This window comes from Symphodus melops, assembly GCF_947650265.1.
Source record: "Symphodus melops genome assembly, chromosome: 19".
Taxonomy (NCBI): domain Eukaryota; kingdom Metazoa; phylum Chordata; class Actinopteri; order Labriformes; family Labridae; genus Symphodus; species Symphodus melops.
The window spans coordinates 16,388,178-16,410,370 of record NC_136709.1 but is presented as its reverse complement, the minus strand read 5'-3'; positions in this window follow the sequence as shown (position 1 = coordinate 16,410,370).

Below are 22,193 nucleotides of genomic sequence, written 5' to 3'. Positions count from 1 at the left end.
TATCCCTATCTATCTCCAGACATGGATTCACTGTGTGCTTTCTTTAGGTGAGTCACACGTGTTTGTGTCTACAAGCATGATTGTGTGAAAGAGCCTGTTACTTTGTCATTCACACTGTGTCAGGAAGGATGAGTGGGTGAAACATATTGTTACCAGAGCATGGGCGTTTGGATGTGTGTTCGGGTAGTATCACGTGTGACACCAAATTTAATTGGTATCTTGGACAAACTTGTTCCCTGTGCCTCCTGTCAGGAATCAATGAAACTTTCTTCTGACTCTAAGCTCTCTCTCTCCCTCACCTCAGCTGCCCTGCCCTCGTTTTCCTTGTTCTCTTACGTGAAATTGAAGATTTACTGCTCCATTGCAAAAGGTGTTCTTTCCTTTGGAGCTTTCTCGTTCTGTTACAAAATACTATTCTGTCAAATGGAGCGACACCTACAAGTTATACATTAAACACCACACCAGTTAAGAAGGATTGAGGCCTCAGAGAAATCTTGTTTTAAAGAGTTTCTTTGCAGAGGTCATTACAATGTCAAACCGGTTTAAAAACCTGAAAGAGCTTCCTACCTCTCTGTAAATTTTTATATGCCAGAGGTATTATCAAGAGGTGCAGAAAATGCCTCTGGACGCTACAACCAATCACAGCCATGACATGCCAGTGGGCTGCTAGGTGGATGGGTCAAACTATGCAGACATTAGATTGGAGATGATTGATGAAAACGAGCAGGATTTCTAAAGTAGCTTTCTCTCTGTGTCTACACCTCTATGTGAACCTTTAAAAGCCATGCCTCTCACTTATATGCACCAACAATCTTGCTCATAAACTTTAACATAATACCTGTTAAAAAATTTAACTATTTTACTACTTACAACAACAACAAATGCACAGTAAAAACAGTACATACTTTTTTTGTTCCTTTTTCAGAGGACAAGTTATTAATTTCTGGACATTTTCCCTATTCCTGTTTATTGGGACCTCGACCTTTGTATAAAAGTACATGTTTTTGATGATTCTCCAACTCCACTGTTGGCGTTTCTCCGTTGTCATCCATGTGTAAATGCTATAATTATACATTTAAAAGCCTCCTATCACAGTTGATCAAAGTACCAATAATACACTCTGCATTCATTGGAACAACATTAGCACCTAGACCATAAAACCATCTCCCAATTAAACCTCAAGTCACTCATCATCTCCATCGACCTATCATCATTGAGTAATTAGGAGTTATCATGCTGTCTGAATTCTGATGATGTTTGGGTTCTTTTCCTGTTGGGGTTTTGTTGGTGTTGGTCGTGTGTCTCATCCATGGGTTGCTCTGTTGCAGTAGTATCTTTCTTGTTGTTGGGTCTCTCATGTTTCATCATTAAGTATGCTTCTACATGTGTCAAAGCACCTTGTAAACCCTTGTTTTAAATACTGCTATTCAAATAAAGTTATTATTATTTTAATTTATGTCATGTGTCCTTTATTTTAAGCCTTTTTTCTGTAAATATAGTTGTTTGATGATAGTTGATTAGTACATAAATGTAGCTTTTTGTAACAGCCAGTTTATTTCCTGACCACGATAGCCATTACCCTCACCGTCTGATGCAGTTGATGTGTACTTTAATCCCATGGGCTCTAATGCCTTGTAATTCTCATTAGGACTAATTGTCAATCTTTCACTAATGACACTTTCTGGCATGCATCATCATGACAATGTAACTAATCTGGCTGCACAGACTAAGCTTCTTCTGTAAATCCATGGTCTTTTTGGAGGTACAAGTCTTACTTATTACAACACCTTTGGTCTTTATCCTGTTTATTGGTAATCTGTTGTATTTTGATTAGTGATCACTTTGAAATCTTGCTCTGTACTGTTGTCACTTTTTTTTAAAACAATAAATTCAGGTTTAAAAAGAAAGAAAAGAAGATGACATGAGAAGTTTAACTATTCTCACGAGTCAATCTTCTGACTCCAAGAAAACAGTATGCATTTAGAATTCGTAATAAAAGACAGATTTGGGATCAGGTAACTATCAGCAGCGTCAGCAGGAGGATTTTTTGTGTCTGTTCTTCCACAAAAAGAATCACAGTTAAAAATGTAATGAGGGTCTTGATTGGCTTACGCAATGATGTCCAACCTTTCCAACTTTCCCCTTAGAGCCACCTATATGAAGCTACTATAGGAAAACTGAGCTAAGAAAATCTACTTTTGACATAGCCTCACACTCATCCTGAAATCACTAGCACCCCAGGCTGGGTAAGAGAAAAAGAAACACTTTGTAAAGTAACTTTGAAGGATAAGATGTATTGTTTTGTTTTGGGCCGTCAGTTATGTATTGTATTTCACATTGTAATTGTAAAGTGCTGCTTGGGCGCATAATAAGAGCAGAGAATTTTCCCTCAGGTCGAATTTTAAAACATTACACTTTATATATTTCAGACAATCAGATTAACCTCGTGATCCATTGTTCACCTGCTGTAGATTGCATTCTAAACTATCAGCATCTACCTCTTCTTCATGATTACGCGTTATATTTCCTGAATTTCATCATATATAATCTGATAAAATGCATCAGATTACTGCTGTGTCACTCTGTCTCACTGCCTCAGGGCCACAGCTTCCTCTCTGCCTTAGTAACAGATATATCTTTACTCAGAACTGGCCCTGTTCAGGGGCAGGACATCAATCCGCTTTGTGTCTGCAGCCTCTGCGTCGCTGTGCCTCACCGCTCTGCTTCTTGTCTCTCTGGGTGGGGCCTCTCCGGTTATTGAATTGTCCATGGCTTTGTTTTGCTGGCAAACTCTCCCCTTTTTCCCCCCTCTCCGCTCCAAAATCATGGCCCATTTATTCTAACCCAATTATTATCGAAGCGTGGCTGAGCAGAGTGATAGATGGTACTTTGTTTGAGCGCGACCATTGCTGACACACATACTGCTCCAGTATATAAGCACACACACAGAAACACACAGGGCGCAGAAATTATCCTAATTTATGAGGGAAGACAATTTTATTAATTAACACGGTGGTGAGAGGCAATAAAAAAAGACGTGAACATGAATAGCCTGACTAATTGGCCGATGAATGTCAGGGAGGGTTTGTGTTTTACTGCGTGTGCGTTGCTTCGGCACAGATCATAAGTCACAACACAAAGCGGCCTGAGACAAGGTTTAACTGAGGAGGAGCGTGTTTGTGTGTAAAATAATAGTGGGGAAAACAGAAATTCTTGTCTCCAGTCTGTGGTATCAATATGGGAAAGCCTCCTACCTGCTGATAGGAACCTTTAATCAGGCCATTTCTCTGAACCCGCTCTTGATCACAAAGCACACGCTGAAGAGATTGCTGGGCTGCACTAATCCCACTGGATCATCCTGTCTGCTTGTTGGACTCAAACAAACTGGAACCTCACCACAATGACCTTCTCTTTACCTGCCCTGCTAACTAGCTCACCGTTATGCTGTCGCCCATAATGAGGACATCAACCTACTTGTTTACGAACAGCTGTCTCTTCATAGCGGTTTTGTCGCCCTAACAGTGAATCAGTGTGAAATGGTTTGATCAGAGAAAGTTCCTGTATTTATTCGGTGATGTAAAAATGAAATAATTTTGTATTAAAAATATTAAGAAATAAGTCCACTAAAATGCAACACTTAAAATGTGACTTAATCTACAATATACCAGGAACTTTACATCTGGGTTAATGATCTGTTAATTGAGGAAATGAAAATGCATGTGAATTGAATTGAGTATGATAAAAAAAAAAGAGTGATATTTTATTTGCTTTGCTTTATTGGCTTACATTTAGCATTCACAAAACAAACATGTTTCTTTATTTCTTCATTTAAGGAAAGGGATCTCAAAGCAGGAAGTAACAAATGGTTGTTCTAAAAATGGAGAGGGTGAAAGTTTCAGAGCACTACACACAAGTGCTAACCGTTGCTAGGCTACGAGAGCTGTTTGTAGCTGGCAATGCCTGTGTGCACTTTAAAGTGAAGCTTTAAACCATTTCTTTGTACACTTGTACAATGACAATAAATGCCTTTTACTCTATTCTTCTGCTTCCCTTGGTAATTACAGTTAGATGTGTTTTTAAAAACTCTGTGTGTTTAATATTTTCTTTTACTTTTTCAAGGAAATATCACCAAGATAAGATTAAAGTGTTGTAAAGGATTTGCATAAGCAGCAGCTTTCGACCTTGAAATTGTAGCCTTGAAAAGACGAGTCGGGCTAGCTTCTCCTCCACCATTGTCGTTGACAAAGTTGATACCAGAAGTCCTGCCTCTTCTTGATTTTGATTGGCTGTTGAGAAGTAACATTGACAAGCACTGCTCTGTTCCAAAAGATAAACTATTTTCTATTAAGAGCTGTGAGCGCAGGGAAGTGAAAAGCTGACCCAGTGTGCGTTTTAGCGCATTCACACTAAATGCAAAACACTGAGCTCCATTGGTATTGTATTAAAAAAAGGGTGCTGCCAGCACAAAAAACACTGTCTGTGGACACAGGCCCATAAAGTGTAGAGCTTAACGCCTGTTTGCACAAACTCTACCTGTCTTCATTCAATCTGATTTCCACTCATCTACTACAGGGTTTACTACACTGGATTGTGGTGGTTTAACTGTATGTATTATCCTCTCCAAGGGCAGTGAGAGGTGATAGGAAGTCAAGGTGTAATGAACATATGGCCATGATAGTTTGTGAGCTAACTGTCTCCCAGCTCGATCCAAACAGAAGCTGACTCTCCTGGACTCGACTGCCTGCATGTCAATGAGCCCGATTCCCTATAAACCAACTGAGCGCACAGGGTCTCTTGTCTCGCACACAGTACAGCTGCCATCTGCACCCTGAATGGGCTGATCTGAGGGTGTGTGTGAGGGTGGCGGTGAAGCGGCAGCGAGATAGAGTACTTCAGAGGATGGGCTGTAGTTAACCCCGTGCACACGTCTGTCTCAGAGCCTGCTTCTTTGAGAGGCAGAGTGATCATTGAGAAAAAAAGAGCTATTTTTAGACAAGAAACAGGGAGAGAATTAGCATGGGCAGTGTGCGCAACTCATGCATGTGTGTATGATTGTGTGGGTAAGGCTGTTGATTCTATGGGTGAGCATGATGTGCAGTGATAGTCTTTTCCAAAACAACCTAGCAGAAGAGGCACAAGCTATCTTAGACTTCACACACAATCATATAAGCCACACATGAATCCTGGAAGGAAAACACACAAACACACACACACAAATCTGGATATCATCCTTTTGTGCCTGCAGCTCGGCCTGACAGTGGTGTTGGACTTAAATCACACACAGACATAGATTAACACACACACACACACACACACACACACACACACACACACACACATACAGCCTCCTTAGCAACGGAACACGTGATGCAGCTATTGTATGCCCAACCTTTTCTCGTTCTCGCTCTCTGCCTCTAATCCATGTCTTTCATCCTGACAGGTGCCAGCGGCTGGTGAACCGGGCTGCAGATTGATGATTAGAGCGGGCAGAATGGACACATGGACAAGTACCAATCTGAGGTCATGTAAAAGTCTGTTTGTCCATTGGGGAGGAAGATTTTAGTAATTGCAACTCGGGCGAAAAGTTCAGCCTCCGCTCAGAGCCAACAGTACACACAGCATAATTAAGGCTTTTCATATAATCCTATTGAAAAACATGGAGGTTTGTTGTGAGTAGGAGTTTTTATATACATGGCCATGAGGAGTACTTCCTAACCCAGAAAGCATGAGAGGTGTTGCAAGATAAACAGGTCATGGAATGAATTACAGAATAGGGAAGCTAACAAAAAGATTGCTTTGGACAAAAGTACCCGCTAAAGGAATTGTAGCATTGAAGAATTGTACTCGTTCTGCAAAATGTTTTGTGCTTTTTGGGACATTTTGCTTTTCCAATTTTTTCTTCAAATCTCATTGTATAACTAACTGTGTACACTGCAGAATCAAGACAGTATTGATAAAAAGCTCAACATTTTTAAAATTTTTTGACAACGAGGAAACATGGTTCATAAATATTGACGGCACTTATGCGATACTTGTCATTGATGTAAATGAATAGTCCTACTTCCCTTGTTTTGTCCGTACATTGTTTAAACAGCTATTTCGTCAGATGGTGTAGTTTTTTCAGGATGTAGTGGCAAAGACAGCTTACTCTAAAAAGGGATCAACTAATTTGCTATTGCTGGGTCAGCACGAGTCCCATTTTGGACTTTCCAATTTTTTGAAAACCTGGAGTAGGCTGTAAAGATGAGCAGCCCTGAGAGAATGCCTCATTAGATTTAGACTTTTTTTTTTGGGGGGGGGGGGGGGGTCCTACTGAGTTGACCACCTTCGCAGTGCTTGGCAGAGTTGTCGGAAGATGCCAATTGGCCAGAGATCTTCCCAAAGAACCGTTTCCAACCATTTAAACATGCCAATGAGTGTATTTCTGTCACATGTGCATCAGAAGCTAATTTTAAAAATCAACATCAGATGAAGCCAAGCAATGTTGCAAAGTTACTCATCTGCACACTTCAGTCCCCAAGGTAAAGAGTCATCATTATGGTGAACTCCATCCAGCAGGAAGCTGGAATTGGCCTGATACTTTGCATTCAAAAGAAAGAAAATGTTCATGTCCTTTTCCACTCCTGACATACTTAGACATAAGTGGTGTGGGAGCTTGTTATAAGTATAAACTGGATATTATTGCACAAGTAATGGAATATATAAATCTCCATGACAGGTGACAGACATGTATCATTTTGCAAATGTTATAGCCTTTAAAGCAATCAAAGCTAATATAGTATAATCTAATACAGCACACTGTCTGCTACTAGCCAAAAGTGACAACACATTCAATCAAACAAGAACACACACACACATATTACCATATTGCATTAGCATAAATGCATAACATGCTCACACGCACTAACACCCGCAGCCAGTCTTTACCGTTTCCTTCATGTAAAGAGGCATGTAAACATTAATGCATTCAAATGGAGAGACGTCTCTCTAATCTGACTCAGTCTGACAGACAACATATCCTCTCCAACACAGATCAAAGACGGACACAGTGGTAATGCTTCAGCAGAAACCTTTACAGCCATCCTCATAGCTCTGATCGATTTTCCAGCAAAACAAGATATCAATCTTTTTTTGGGGGGTAATAACTCCAAAGATCCATCTGGCTCGCTTTCCGCCCCCACCTCTTTTGTCACCCCAATCTCAAACACCTCACTTCTCTTTCATCTGTATACCGCGGCACCAGCCTGTTTTCATTTCCCTGCCCCCTTCACAACAGTGTCCCTGGTCTCGACCTTTCCTACTGATTGTGCGCTGACCCTGCAAAAAAAAAGCAAAGGCGTTCTTTCGGTTTTAATTATTCATGTGTGATGAGAGGCTCCGGCTTCTTTCCACTGCGAGCCAAGAGAAAAAAAGGTTGCTACAGTAAACATTCCTGTGTGTGTGTGTTTGTGTGTGTGTGTGTGCATATTTGTGACGCCATGTACCTACTGTACCCTTTGTGTCAATGTGCCTGCCTTTATATTAAACATTAATGGAACAGTTGCACTCAAGGTCTTATTTAAACTGCATAGGTCATCTGTGTAGTCACAGAGTCATTTAGGCTTTTTTCAGACTGTCGCCCAAATCCAATTTTTCCAAAAATCAGATTTGGAGGTGCAATGTGAACAAGACCTTACTGAATTTGGGGATGTAGCTAGCCGGTGACTTTAATAAAAAGAAGTATTGATACAGAGCAAGAAACAAACAACAAAATAAAAGGTCACACTTAAGAAACTAACTTCTAACTTTTCTGTTCTTATTAAAATGGTGTTCTGAAAACCCAGAAATGAATAATTATGTCATTTGAACAGGTTCGTTTTCAGCTTTACGTCATCTCAAAGTGTTAGCTAGTTAATAAGGCTTCACTGCTTTTCAGCTGTTCCGATTTTGGAATGTCTCTTTATTAAGTTGGACTTTGTTGGAGCAACACTGTCAATTTGATTCATAAAGATAAGAAAATAAGTAATACACATGTTTTAGGTCTTTGGATTATATAAAACTAAAATAAGTAAATTATTACATGAATTCTGTTACACTATATAATAAATAATTCATGTACAGTCCAGTGAAACATACTCCGCCTCACTGAGAGCGAACCTCCAATAAGCTGCTCTAACTTGTCCAACTTTAAAGTGATTACTTTTCACACCAGGCAGCAAGCTCACTTCTTTTCTTATGACACCACTGTCAACTCCACATGACACCTCCAGGAGAGGCATGAATTTAAACTCCTTACAAATTTCACCATTAGGCTGACAAATGAAACGCAGCCTTTAAGTCGGCAGTGCGAGCCTCAAAAGCTGGTACGGAGTGGATGGAAGGAGATTATGGTGGTGGTGGAGGGGGCATCGCACCGATACGGGGCAAAAATCGCTGACAGTCAAGGCGATGTGGAGCGTCACGCTTCTGATGTGTAAAGTCTGGGAGTTCATTACCCCGTATATCATCACCGAGCACACTCAGGAGCCCGGAGCTCTCCACATTCCTCTCGCTTGTGTCTCTCTCTCTCTCCTTTTTACACCCTCTCATTCTCACTGTCTCTCGCCCGTTCTTTTTCTCTGCTGAAGATGATGAGAAACCGGGGAACACACAGTCATCATTATACACCTCAAATCCCTGAATGTGTCATGGGCCTGTCATGCAGAATAATGCCCACTTATTCAGACTGCTTAAGCTGGGTTGTGGTGCAGTAGTATGGAAGGTAATGGGGTTGAAATTGTTACTGAAGTGCACCAATAATCTCCCAGTGTGATCGCTTCCATCAAAAACATCAAAAATCCTACAATGTCATTTTTGTGCATACTAATTCATTTATACGCATGCATGAATCATGAAGCAAAGTTTGTGTGTTTCATCTCTTTCCAAAAAAAACACCTGCATGACACTATGACTCAGACCTTTCGCCTCCGCATCACCATGGCGACACCACTCCTCTCGCCAGGCGACAGGGTCACCCACTCAGGCGAGCTCATTAGGGCTGTTGTCACGTCGGCCATGCAGCCCCTGGGTGCCTTTGAAGATGACACTGTGTGCTTGTGTGTCACTGCGTGCATATTGTATGTGTGCCCTTGTATGCAAAAAAGGTGTGTATGTGTGTGTATATGTATAGGTGTGTGGTTATCAAAGGTGTATATGTGAGGAAAATATGATGTAGTGTGACAGCACTGTGTTTCGTAGCTGCAGCATCTTCGTGGTCATCTCATATTTCTCAAATAAAAAGCAGAGCTATGGAGCTGTAGAGGGTCGACACACACAAACACACAAAAATAACTCAGTCACCATAGGGCACACAAAGAGAAGCTCTGAGGAAAGTTAAGTGAGATTGATCGGTTCAGATGATTTGAGAGCAGCTTTAGCTAAAGGGCAGAAATGATCGCAGAACTGAGATGCTGACAAATGAAAACAAATGACAACAAATGAGACAAATGAAATCCAGAACCCACCAAAGGAAAAGTTTAAATTTGAATGATTTTAATTTAGTTTGTAATGAACTTATTCCTTTGTCATTTGCTCAGGGCTCATCTCAACCTCTGGGGTCTTGTCTTTACTTATTAATCAGCAGTGACTTTGTCAGAGTGTGGAAGAACGCTCAATAATAGATTGGGTGGGAAGTCACATGAGTCACGCACACACACGCACACACACATACATACACACACACACACACACACACACACACACACACACACACACACACACACACACACACACCATACATGCCTTCATGCCAGCTGTTCAGATGAAAAAAAGAATAAAGGGAGAGGAAACAACGCTCCAGCTCGGGGTGTAATTACATGAAGGCTCCAGGGAGCTGCTCTTATTCTAACCTGTCCCCTGGCTCAGTCAGTTGAGGTAATCTAGCAATTTGCAGAATGAGATTAAGTGAGCAAGACCACACCTTACCAATCAATCTTTCTTCATATTACTTGAAAAAAAATTGAATTTTCATTAAGGTCTTCAAAAAAGTTCTGGTTTAACCCTTTATTTCACTTTTAATAAAGTATTAGGGCTGGACTATATAAAGAGTCTTTAAGACATATTCATATATTTTCTAATGAGATAGAGGGTAAAACAATATCATTCAAAACAATGTAGTTTATGATGTATTAAAAAAACCTTTATACGTTTCTTCTTTCGAGCTGCCAGTTTGCTTATTTCTCCTCTGTCCATCCCTCTTTATACTGCTCCACCTCCCAATCTGAGCTATAATGTTGGACAGTAAAAATAATATTTATACATGTTAATAAAGTGCTGTTAATAAAAGTACCTGTGTGACAATTTGACTTTTTGTTTGCCTTTTCTTGACTGACTCACTGGAGAAGCTTACAAATGAATATCATGAACGGAGCTTGTCTTAAAGTTACCCCACATAATTAAACGCAAAGTAATTCTTGCTGTTGGACGTACACTTCACAAGTCGTAATTCAACGACCTCGCGGGACATGCTAACCATTTACAGCTTACGCTGGAGAAGATTATAGCATAATTTAGTGGCTTTCTTATAGTTTAGTTTTGTGTTTCAAGAAGGCATCAAAAGCATTGACACTCAACAATACTGAAATGTAGAAATACGATTAATACAGCCAGAAGTTCAACACTTTGTGAAGAAACACAAAGATCAACAGGCTAGCCATATTTGGTTATAAATGGTACTCAGGGAAGGGGATTTAAAGTCAATGATATAAAGAACAGTTTTTCTTTATTGTAGCATTTGTACTTGTCTATAACACAACATATGTTAAACCTATAATTCCTAAAGTTTTTTTTTTTTTTTTTTTGCAAGTTTGCTTTCTATCAGGCAGACTGTGCCGGCCAGCCTCCAGAGTGGATTGACTGTGACACTGTCTCTTCGAGGGCCTCATGAAGAAAGGCTCAGCTCCCCTCAGAATGGCCTGGGAGCTTGTCAGCGGCTGCCTGTCAGCACACAGTCAGGCCAGGGACGTTTGATGTACCGCATGAGGACGAGAGGACAGATGGGAGGGAGGATGAGATGGATGGAAGGGGGTAAGAGCAGGTGAAAATAACACATGTATCAGGGGGAGGGTAGCTGTCTGTACAGTCATTACGAGGTTTATTATTCCCTTTACACATATTATATGACAGGTGGTGAGATCCAGGAGAGGAGAGCTAAAATTCCAAGAGGAAATGATTAGCGTTGTGACCAGAAGCTACTGCTTTGTTTTCACGAGATATGGCAGGACAAGCACGAGGAAGTGGGGTTGCTAATTAGACAAGTATTGACTTGGATCAACATTTACTGCATAACCTTGGGGGTAGAGAGCCGGAAAAGGGAAAGATTTTCCAATTCAGGCCTGACAATGTCACAAACTGAAGACAATGGGGATATAGGCAATGCTGCAAACTTTAATAAGCTCTTCTTCTAAGAAAGGCTTTGTAAGCAGAAAAAAAGGGACAGTGATCCAATCCCATCGGATGACAAAAAGCTTTGGATTAGGTGACATTCCATTTTTAATATCTATGTTTTTTTATTAAATTAACATGAGAGTGATCAAGAAAGTTATTAAATGTTTATCTTTATGAAATTGAAAATGCTAAAGGCTTTATGCTTCCTGTACATATGAAAATATGCACATTTTTAAGAATACGGTCACTAATCGCATATTTCCAACACATTCTTTATGATGGGAAAGATCATCTTCTTCTCTGTGTTTTGCTGGTCCAGCTTGAACTTTTGGCTACACTTCTCAACACTGCACATTAGCCTTACAGCTAGCAATAGCTCTAGGCTTCCCCGGGCTCCGGGAACCCCCGCACGGCTCTCTCATCCCTGATGTCAAGATGCAAACTGGACTCGCTTGAAATCTCTTTCCAGTTGTAATTTTGCCGTTTTTCTATGTTGTTCAAGGATGCAACTCTCCCATCTAAACAAGCTGTTTTGTTTATGTATTTAGAGTGCGTTTGATGTTAGTGCCGTTGATTTGTTTCATTTGCTGTGTGTTTCAGCCGTTGCATTTGTTTTGGAAGATTGTGTTTACTTATGAGTTGTCAGCGTTTCTTAATATACTGTTGCTTATTCTTAATGTATGTTGTTACAGATACTTTGCACCTACCAGCCATGCTCAGTTATTAAGGGTTCATCATAAACAAGTCATGAATGGTATATAGAGGAAGATTGTTTGTATGTGTATTATGTATATTATATGCTGAAATACTGTTTGTTTAAACACCCTTGAGTAGTGGCATAACACACAGCAGTACACCTTTGTGGGTGGTGTTTGCAGCAGGCACTATAATAAATTGCATTTGTCGCAGTCTAGCACATAATCAGCTAACGGATAGTGTAGGTGACTGGCCTCCGATCTCTGGTGCTTTGGGCGCATTCCAGCCACACTGGAGGCGCCGCATCATTTGTTGCCCTGATTAAGAATTCATTGGCTACTAACAATGAGTTCTGACCTCCATTTTCTGCACCTTTGCCTCCCCCAACATGTACAGTAGTAAATCAGCCAAGAGGGATAGACTCAACACACAGACATAAGGATTGGTGCGCTGTCACATGCAGCAGAAAGAGGATGCACAAGGATATGGGGACGGAGACTAGGAGAGGGATGAAAGGGGATGAGAAAACAGGAGGACGGGGATGGCCAGCATCCAGAAACTTGCTGTAAAAAAAAAAAAAAATGCAGACTAAGGCTGGGATTAATACGGAGCCTTGGGGAACGCCTCTGGTACCGATAAACATATCCAACTGTCTGTCTGAGCTCTGTTATCTGTTGCACGGTGCTGCATGCACCACTGTTATCCCTGCGGGAGACAGGAACACCAATAATCTTTCCCTGAGGTGACGCTTGCACCTCTGGATGTTGCAAAACTGATCCCTGTTATTACTATTTTCTTTGTCGCAGTGCATTGACAGAGCTGCTGGAACTGTGATTTAGGTGTCCAATTTACTGAGCCACCATGACTAATGGCTGTTTATAAATGCATTTTTTACAGTTATCACATATCTGAGTCCGCTGAGTCAGTGGGTGACAGAATTTGATTGACAGATGGTAATTACAACAGAAAATGACAAATTGTTGAGAGGAAATTAAAGGGATTATGTTATGTTGAAGTTATTGATAAAAGCTTAAAGAGACTCACACTGCTTGCCCCCGTTTGTGTTATCTTAGCTATTCTGACCCACAAACCTCTGGGCAGTAAGCCATGTCAAATCAACTCCCATGTCATGCATGTTTCTGATAAATTCAGCCGAGCTTGTGAATGGCATTTTGTGTCTTCGGGGCAAAGAACAACATTCAAATGTTCTGTTATTGACGGATGTATGAGCAAGAAAGTCCAAAGGGAAGCTCAAGGCTCAATATCAAGATCAAGATGTGCCTTTCCAAAAAAGAAATGTTCAAGTTGTTTCTTCTAGTCGAATAAAAGCACAATTTGAAAAATGATTTCTATTCTCTTCTCTGCCACTCATACTAAAATGTCCAGATGACGTTTAACAGACAGCCAACCACAGATAACTATAGAATATAATCATTTATTTGACTTGATACCCAGATGAAATTATTTAAATCTTACATCAAATAAGGAAATATAAGAAAGATGCACAAACTTTATAGAAAGAAATCTGGTAAATTAAGGTCACAGTATACACCAATAGTTGCTAAGTATCATGCTTAGTGACTAGTAGTGCACAGGCTGCTTATGAGTCATTAGTACCTTATTCTAGATGACCATAATCTATAACTAATAGGTCATTAACTAAGAGTTTGCCTCCTAATTACTGCTTATTGATAGGAAAATAGAACTTTGTTGAACATGGATTATGGCCTAATTGTGCTTTTCATAGTGTGGCCCTTATCAGGTAGAAGTATATATTGGCATTATCCTGCCTCTCTTACTGCTGCAGATGGCACAAAACAAAGAGATATATCCTCAGCATAAGCACTTACTACTGCCAGAACAATGTCAACTGATTTAAACTGCCTCGGCTTTTCTGTCACCACAGGCAGGGCTGGGGCCAGCGCAGGATATGCTCGGCTGAATATGAGCAGGACAGATTGCTCATTCACGCAACACAACGACGAAGACAGATCCTTCAAAGTCCCTCGCTTCCTCGTGCACGTCCAAATGCCCTGACTGGCACGCAAACAAGCACACTTTACCGCTGACACACACACACACACAAACTGCCCAGCCTGATAGATGGGAAAAGACACAAAGGTCAGCAGTCAGCAGGGCTTCACTTAGACAGGACTCGGGTTCTTTTACATCACCTTGACTTAGGAGATGCTGACCCAACACGATCTTTTCCACCGTTGTTGCCCTGTAATGTACAGCACAGGTAAGCAACCGTTTTAAAGGGATAGAGCTCTAAGAGGCTTCCAGTGTCCCTGCCACTATTTAACCTGCATTGTGCTTTCCGAGTGCTTCTCATTTCCAGTCCTCTGGCATGTGAAGAAGGGATCCCATGCGGTTGTGAATGACACGTGCATTTATCTTGCCCCGGTTTGCAGATCAGCACTCCCGTCAGCGTGACGGTATATCTCACTGAATAGCTACCCTCTAGGGGAAGTGATATACAGAACATATCATTCACACCCATACACACACACACACACACACACACACACACAGGCATGATTACACATATGTCACAGAGATGGTGAAGTTACAGCTTTTCACACTTTCGCCTTTGCATTCACAGCCTGCCAGAGAGTTCAAGCTACAAAAGGCTCCTGTTTAAGTCAATGAAGTAACTTTCAGGTTTGCACGCCTGTGCAGTTGTCTTAAGACCCTTTATTTTGATTTACACAAAGGGAAAATAGAACCTGTTGCAGGGCAGACTGTTCTTGAGCCCCTCTTATGTAACATTGTTTTGATCAGACCCAATCGCACATGCAGTGCAGTGCAGGGATCTCATTAAAGCTCCTTTAATTGGCCTGACCTTGACATGAGGGGTTGGGGAAAGGGGAGCAAGTCAACATGACAACCAGACTGATGACCTTTGTGTGAGAACTGTCAATAGGCTTAGCTGATTAAAGTAAGAGCTCTCACATGACCAAATTGTCCATTGTGTGCAGCAGCTGTCCTAAGCGGACAGAAAAAAACTCCACATGATTCGTACGAAATAATGAAAATGTGAATTCAACCTCAACATGTTTATCTTGAAGCCAATCAAATCAATATGTTTTTAATTTTCACCTTCAGGTAAATATGATACGAAACATGGACGATCCTTGTGTGGGTGAATATAAATCTGTAACTGTGAGCATTAAAAATGTTTATCAACAGCATACCTAATCAACAGAGACACAAAATTACTTTTACTGTTATGTATTGTCTGTGTTGGTTAAATTTTGTTTCTCTTAATCTTGAAATTTTATTCATTTGAATGAAATCATATCCTTACATTTTGTTCTTTCATTCTAGTGTTGTATGTCTCTGTGAAGCACTTTGGTTTAACTCCCATTGTTTTTAAAGGTGCTACATATACAGTGTACATTTTCTTGACTTTTAGAAGACCAATGAGTGTTTAAAAGACATGTTTATCTCTGGAATCATATAGCAGTAAACATGATATCATATATGCTTTAGCATGTTTGCCATAGATATTTAATATGGTAGTAAAAATCTCCTGTTGTGTTTTCAGCTTGTTCCATTGCCCCATAGTGTACAACACTGACCAAAATGACTTATATCACATACAGTCTGTGAAACTACAGCCCAAAATCATCTTAAACAATAACTCACATCTTTTTATGTGACTAGAACAAGAGTTAAAACCGTGATGTAAAAATTAGGGCGGTGATTTTTTTTTTGGGGGGGGGGGGCAGAAACAAATGTGTTTTCAAAGGAAAAAAAATGTGTAAATGGCCATGAAAGCTCTGTATGTTGTTCTACTTTAGGCAAGTGCATAATAAATCCAAGATCAAAGCTTATATTATAGCAACGTTGTTTCAGTAGACAGAAATGCTTTTCTGATTAAATGGGCCAAGGCAGACTGTGTGTTCACTCAGTGTGGGTTGGAATCTAGCTAGTTTTTTGTCTCCCTCGCCAATCTTCCACGAATAAAGCAAAAACTACGGTGGCAAATTGGCTTTTGAAAACACGGATTCACTTTAAAGCTAGCATTGCTAACATTGTTGTCCTCTCACTTGTTTGAGGCTAAGCTCTTATCCCCATAATGGCAAGGGATGGGATAGAATGACCAAGCATGTGATCAACAATGGTATCCCTCAGGAGTTACTACAACCACACAGCCATTGTCTCCGGCAAAAGAATCCTGCCAGAACACATGAAGGGAACCATGAGTCTAACCAGCATATGCTTGGCAAGCTGCGGTCTCAGGTTGGTAACGGCTTAAAGTAACTGGATTGAGAGAGTTTACAACCTGAAGACGGGATTGTAAAGTGGATTACATTGTAACTGATCCAAGATCTTTTTAGTGGATGTTGTGCTTTGTCTCATCTCACATCTGCAATTTGATGCTCATTCAACAGTTATGCAACACGTAGTGTGTGCATGTGAGTTGACTGCACAACCACTCATTTGTGCCTTGCATCAGTCATGTTTACTACACAGGACAGTACATCAACCCGAATCATCTACAGAGCAGAACACGGAGGAAATTAAGAGTCTGTTTGCATGTCTTTCTGTAGAATTATGTCAACGGATGCTCTGTTGTGGTGTAAGAATTCCCATCAGCTGTTGTATGCTGCTACACGTCAACTTAAACTCATCAGTCGGCACCGAGAATTCACTGAAGTGTTGTTTCCCCAGCTGTGGATTAGCAGACGAGAGAGCAGAGATCTTCTTGGCCATGACTGTCAGTGTGGCGAGAGAGACAGTGTAATTAGCGCTTAGTGCCAGCATCCAGGGCAGATCCACTGACTGGTGGGAACCCACTGGGACAGAGAGGAGGACGCTAGCAAAAAGGGCTAGAGGCTGACTGACAGTGGAGAGGATGGCGGAGGCTGAGAAAAGAGAGGGAGAAAAGGGGAGAAAAGGGCTCACAATAATGAGCTGCAGCTCTTGGCTTCGAAGTTTTTTTCTTCCTCTTTTTTTCCCCCCCTTCCTCTTTCGGCCCTGGCATTGCATCTTTAAGCCATGGGCCTCCGGTGCTGTGTTGTCCCTTTAAGTGCATACAAGTGTCTGTTTTGACTACACAGAGAAGCAGAGGGGACTGCCACTGAGATACGCGCATAGCAATAACACCCTTTTTTCTCATGTTTTATGCATGTCCAGTCAGCATATTCACTCCAGATAATAGGAATGCAGCGAATCCTGCTCACACGGAAGGCCTGTTTTGAATGTGTAGTCAAAGCCGTTTAAGATACTTTGTTCAACTTGCAAACAGGAATTCTCAATTTATTCAATTCAGACATGTCAGTTTCAACATGTCAGAAGCAGGCAGTCAAGTAGACGAATCCTGCAAGAAAAGACGGAAGAAAAACAAGCAAATCTGGTGGGACAAAGATAAAGATTCATTTATTAAAATGGAAACCTTAAGCACACTTGAAGGTGCACCACTCAAAACAACATGGGCGATCACCTTTTTTATATGTGGTTACCCCCTGGGGAGTGATACTGACTGGCATGCTAATTCAGCAGCTTGAAAGGTCAGCGTTCCCTTCTGGGAAAACCCGAAGCAGTGCTGGCTTCTGAGATTTGCTGTGTGCTTGTGCCATGCCGATGTACCGCTGTGCCACATGTATACAGCTAAAAGTGTCGAATATTTGCAGGTTATGTGTTTGTGAGTGCCACTGTGCGTATCCCAGGTATGGCTGAATGTGTGACAGAGGTGTATTGCTGTTTTTAGGTGTGTTCCTGCCAGTTCTAGGCTGCTTAAACAGCACATGGTGATTAACCTGCAGGTCAGTCTGGTGGTATTAAGGCCATCACTCCAATCCCCACATATCTATCACAGGGTGTCAGTCCTGGATTTACAATGCTAGCCCCAGCCTGACAGGTTAAGGCTGGGCTCTCGCTGGAAAAGGAGCGCCGGTTTTTGGCTCTAACTTACAGTTTGTGATGCTCTTTCAGATAAGATTCATAGCCCTCCTCTCTGCAATACTTCAATACTTAAGACTGATGAAAATCTGGGATCAATAAGCAAATAGGAGCAGAAAGGGCAGCAGGGATCTTAATTCATTGGCATGTGAGTCTGGGATGAGTTGGATGTGATGGGACACTGGATCTAGGTGTTCCATTAATCCCGCTTCTGGAGGCCAGCCGAGCTGCTCTCTTTTGGACTGAAAAACCAGAGCGTGGAAGGTCTTTAATACTCCATTACTGTTTATAAATTTTCACTGAGACCATATTTGGCAAGATATCTCAGAAAGTGTTAACAAGAGATAAATTCTTAACACCAGAAACAGAACATTTACAGCCGATATGTCAGACCATTAAATACGTTATATACAAAGCAACTACACAGATACATTACAGCCACCGGAAACTCTGGAGGAGACCCTGGCTGCACAGGAATGCTAAATATCAAACATACTCAAATCTGCCAGTTTGTCTATGAGGAGAAGATTGATTAAATCAACAATTCACAGCTGTCAGAGGACTGCAGGTTTCATGGTTACTAAATCAGAGCAGTTGAAGATTTATGGCCAGGCTACAGTCTAATCCCTCACTGGAAATCACATGCTCCTCTGGCACAAAAATGTGCTGGAGGTCTTTAGGGACAAGGGGACAAAAATATGTAGAGTTAAACTATGACGCTAAGGTGGGAAAAAATGACATGGATTTCCTTCGTAAACACAAAATAATTAGAGTGAAGATGAAAGAAAGGATGGAACTGTGGTGAAAGGATTTCTTCAAGTGCAGGAAGATGTACTGTCACATTTGGCAGACGGACCTAATATTAGACAAAAAATAATAATTTAGACCTAGTGAGCCTTAAAGTCTCACTCTGTCAGCAGCTACAAACAGAAGTCAGCAAATCTCACATGTTTAGGCATTAGTGTCATTAAAAAAGGGCTGGAACTCTACAATCTTAATAGATGTTCAAATTGGAATTTAAAGAAAATGTGAAAAACATGAACTATCTTACTGTCTCGAAATGACACCATCCTGACCGTAATGCACGTTAAATAAGTCCAGAGAGGCGCTTTCACCGAAGAAACAGACCCATTATTCAACATATCCCAGGCAAACCAACACATGGGCGGATGCTTGGATATATATCTACGTGTGTGCTTCATAGCAGTGTTCATATTTCAGCCAGAACTCTTCTGACGTGATGTCATCCTCACTGTGGGTTTGATGTCCATAATCTCTGTCCTGGCTCACGGCCCAATTCGTTCATCGGCAAAGGCGGGTAGGAGGAGGACAAGGTGATTTCACATAGCCACAATTCTTTAATCCATACTTTTTGAAATGACAAATTGGCAAAGGATATGAAAGAGAAATTTGGATTTAGTACAAGAACCAGCAATCACAGCTTTCTGCATGTCTAATAAATCCAAACACTTGAGTACAATATGGACCACTATATTTGCATTATCATTTACATGTTTGGGAATCTACTTTGCCCTGTATGTGGCCTGAAATGGCCTGATAATAGGCTCCTAATGTGGCGCCCCAACAAGCAGAAGCTCTGGTTAGTTGTATTTGCACAGGCTGGGATATTAATTACAGCTTAAACAAACAGTGACAAGATCAAATCCCTCAACACGTGGCCGGTTTCTGCGGGGGGAATTTGCTCGCTCTCTCTCCACTCGTTAAGGCTATAATTAATTAGCTGCTTCTGGTGATCGTCACAAATACATTTAGTGAAATTAATCTCTCTTTCTTTGTCTCTTTCCTCAAGGACAAAGCAGATCTCTCCCAGGTAATTCCCCTCACTTGACCTTCTGTTACTGCGCCAAAGGAAAAAAAAAAAAGAAAGAAAGAAGAAGTTAAGTTAATAAGGGTGGACTCGCGTTGACTTTTACAGCTGCAGGATCATTTCTGTCTCAGCTCTCAGAAACAATTCCACTACTATCACATGTATCTGGAAGCTCAGATATCTCTGTTTTAATGTGGAGAGAAAGGCCTCAGGATGACATTAAGCTCTTCACATCAAAGAAAAAGAGTAAATGGTTTTTCTGTAGGCTTTTCTCGGTGGAAAGGGAGGAGAAGAGAATGATAATGGCAGAACTGCATTGCAGGCACTGAGATTGAGATATTGACTTAATAATATACAAAGGGCCCCTTGATGTACAATCTCTCTCAGTCTGCCACTATCTTGTTCCGTTTTGTCTCTTTTTTACTTCAGACTCGCTCTGTTTCTTTTTCCGCTCCATGTCTCTTTTTAAAAGACCTGGTTCTTCCACCTCCCAGGAGGCTGGGGAAACTTTTGAAAGTAAACTAATTTATCCCAATGAGTGCCTTTCAAACTCACCCTTTAGGGTTGGAAGCTAAATTCTGAGAGCCCAAGGAGGAGAGGGAAAGAGAGACACAGATGGAAGGAGAGGTAAGGACACAACGCGAGTGATGGAGTTGCAGAGGCACGAGAGAAAGAGAGCAATGACGAAGGGATAGAGAGCGAGAGAGCAGTGTGTGACTCACCTACCTCAGCAGGAGAGCGGAGGAAGGACGGGCAGGTAATAAATACAGCAGGATGTCGTCCAAGCGCCCTGGAAAGCTTTTCTTACGCATTTCCTCTTATTTCTGCACAGCTCCACACCATGGAAACAATACAGCGGCCCTGTAGAGCAAAGGCATGCAAACTCACATCAAAGTCTACACTTCACCTATCGTTCATCACTGTGTAGACAAGGTGACATCAAGGTGACCTTTCCTACATGTGTAGCCTACTCTCCAGAATTTATTCTTGAATCCACAAAAATAGTTTTCTGTTTTTTTTTTTAAATCTACTTGATCATTAATAATAATATTTGTCCGCTCATACAGGGTAAAACATGCCATGTTGCTATAAGACATACATATATATATATATACATATACAACATGGGTTGATGTCATGTAATATTTGATCCCAGTGGGCAAGACACTTAAAACCAAGTTGCTCCGGCTGCTTCAGCAGCAGCGTGTAAAGGTGTATGAATGGGATTGGTTAATACTAATTGTCACTTTACATAGCAACCTCTGCAATCAGTGGGTGAATGTGTGGGAGAGGCGTGTAGAAGTGCTTTGAGTATTAAGAAAACGAGAAAAGCATACGAGGTAAAGTCCATTTGACATTTCATGTTCTGTGGTGAGTATACGTTTATGATTGACAAATACAGCAGCCTGGTCAGTGGCCCAGCAGCTAAAAATATGATGACTGATCGAGCTCATGTCATGTATGGCGTTGAAATTTGGGAATAAGAAAAACTAAATAGGATCAGGGCAGTCAAGGGTCACAGAAAGATAGTATAGATATTAATAGTTTTCATGTGACATGACATACTTGTGGAGCCGCCTACTGGTTGTCAATTTTGGGTTTTTTCTTTTACAAAAGATAGCTGTTCTTCAATTTGATGCACTTGCTGACAAGGGGACAAGCGCGGGTTTTACTTTTACAGAACCTAATCTGAGACTGAAAACCCAGAGAAGAGGAGATGGTGGATTAGACGCTCCGCTGTCCCTTAAGAGTACTAAAGAACAGACTTCCTAATCCTGCCTCCTGCTGATAAATCAAATCAGACAACAGACCAGTATGTGTCATTTAGATCTGTCGAGGGTTTTCTTTTGATAGTCATTACAAATGTGACATACATCATGGATTGTTTGATTTTCTTTCTTTTCTATTTTATATAACAAGTACCATATTTATTTTAATGTCATGAAGGTTTTAGTGTTGTGTTCATCTTTACAGAGGTGAAAGTTAAAATAAGCCCTGCCTTCATGCTAATGTGCACATATTAGCATCCCCATAATCCAGCCTGCTCTATACATAGAACGGTGCAGGGATATTAAGTACATTATAAACTACACAGAACATGGTAATCATGTGTGACTTCATTAGTGACGGTTATTCCCGTTGTCTACTACAGACAGGTGCGAGGCAAAGCTAATGAGCTTCCCACCCTCACCTCAGGAGTCATCCGGGAAAGATCAAAGCTCTCTCACTCACACCACACAGTGAGAGAGAACACACGTGATCCACATGTGCAGACCAGACAAGAAGATGAGTGAGAAGACGGGTGGCAATTAGAGCGTTGTAGACCACCTTGAAACACTTTCACAGAATCAATGCA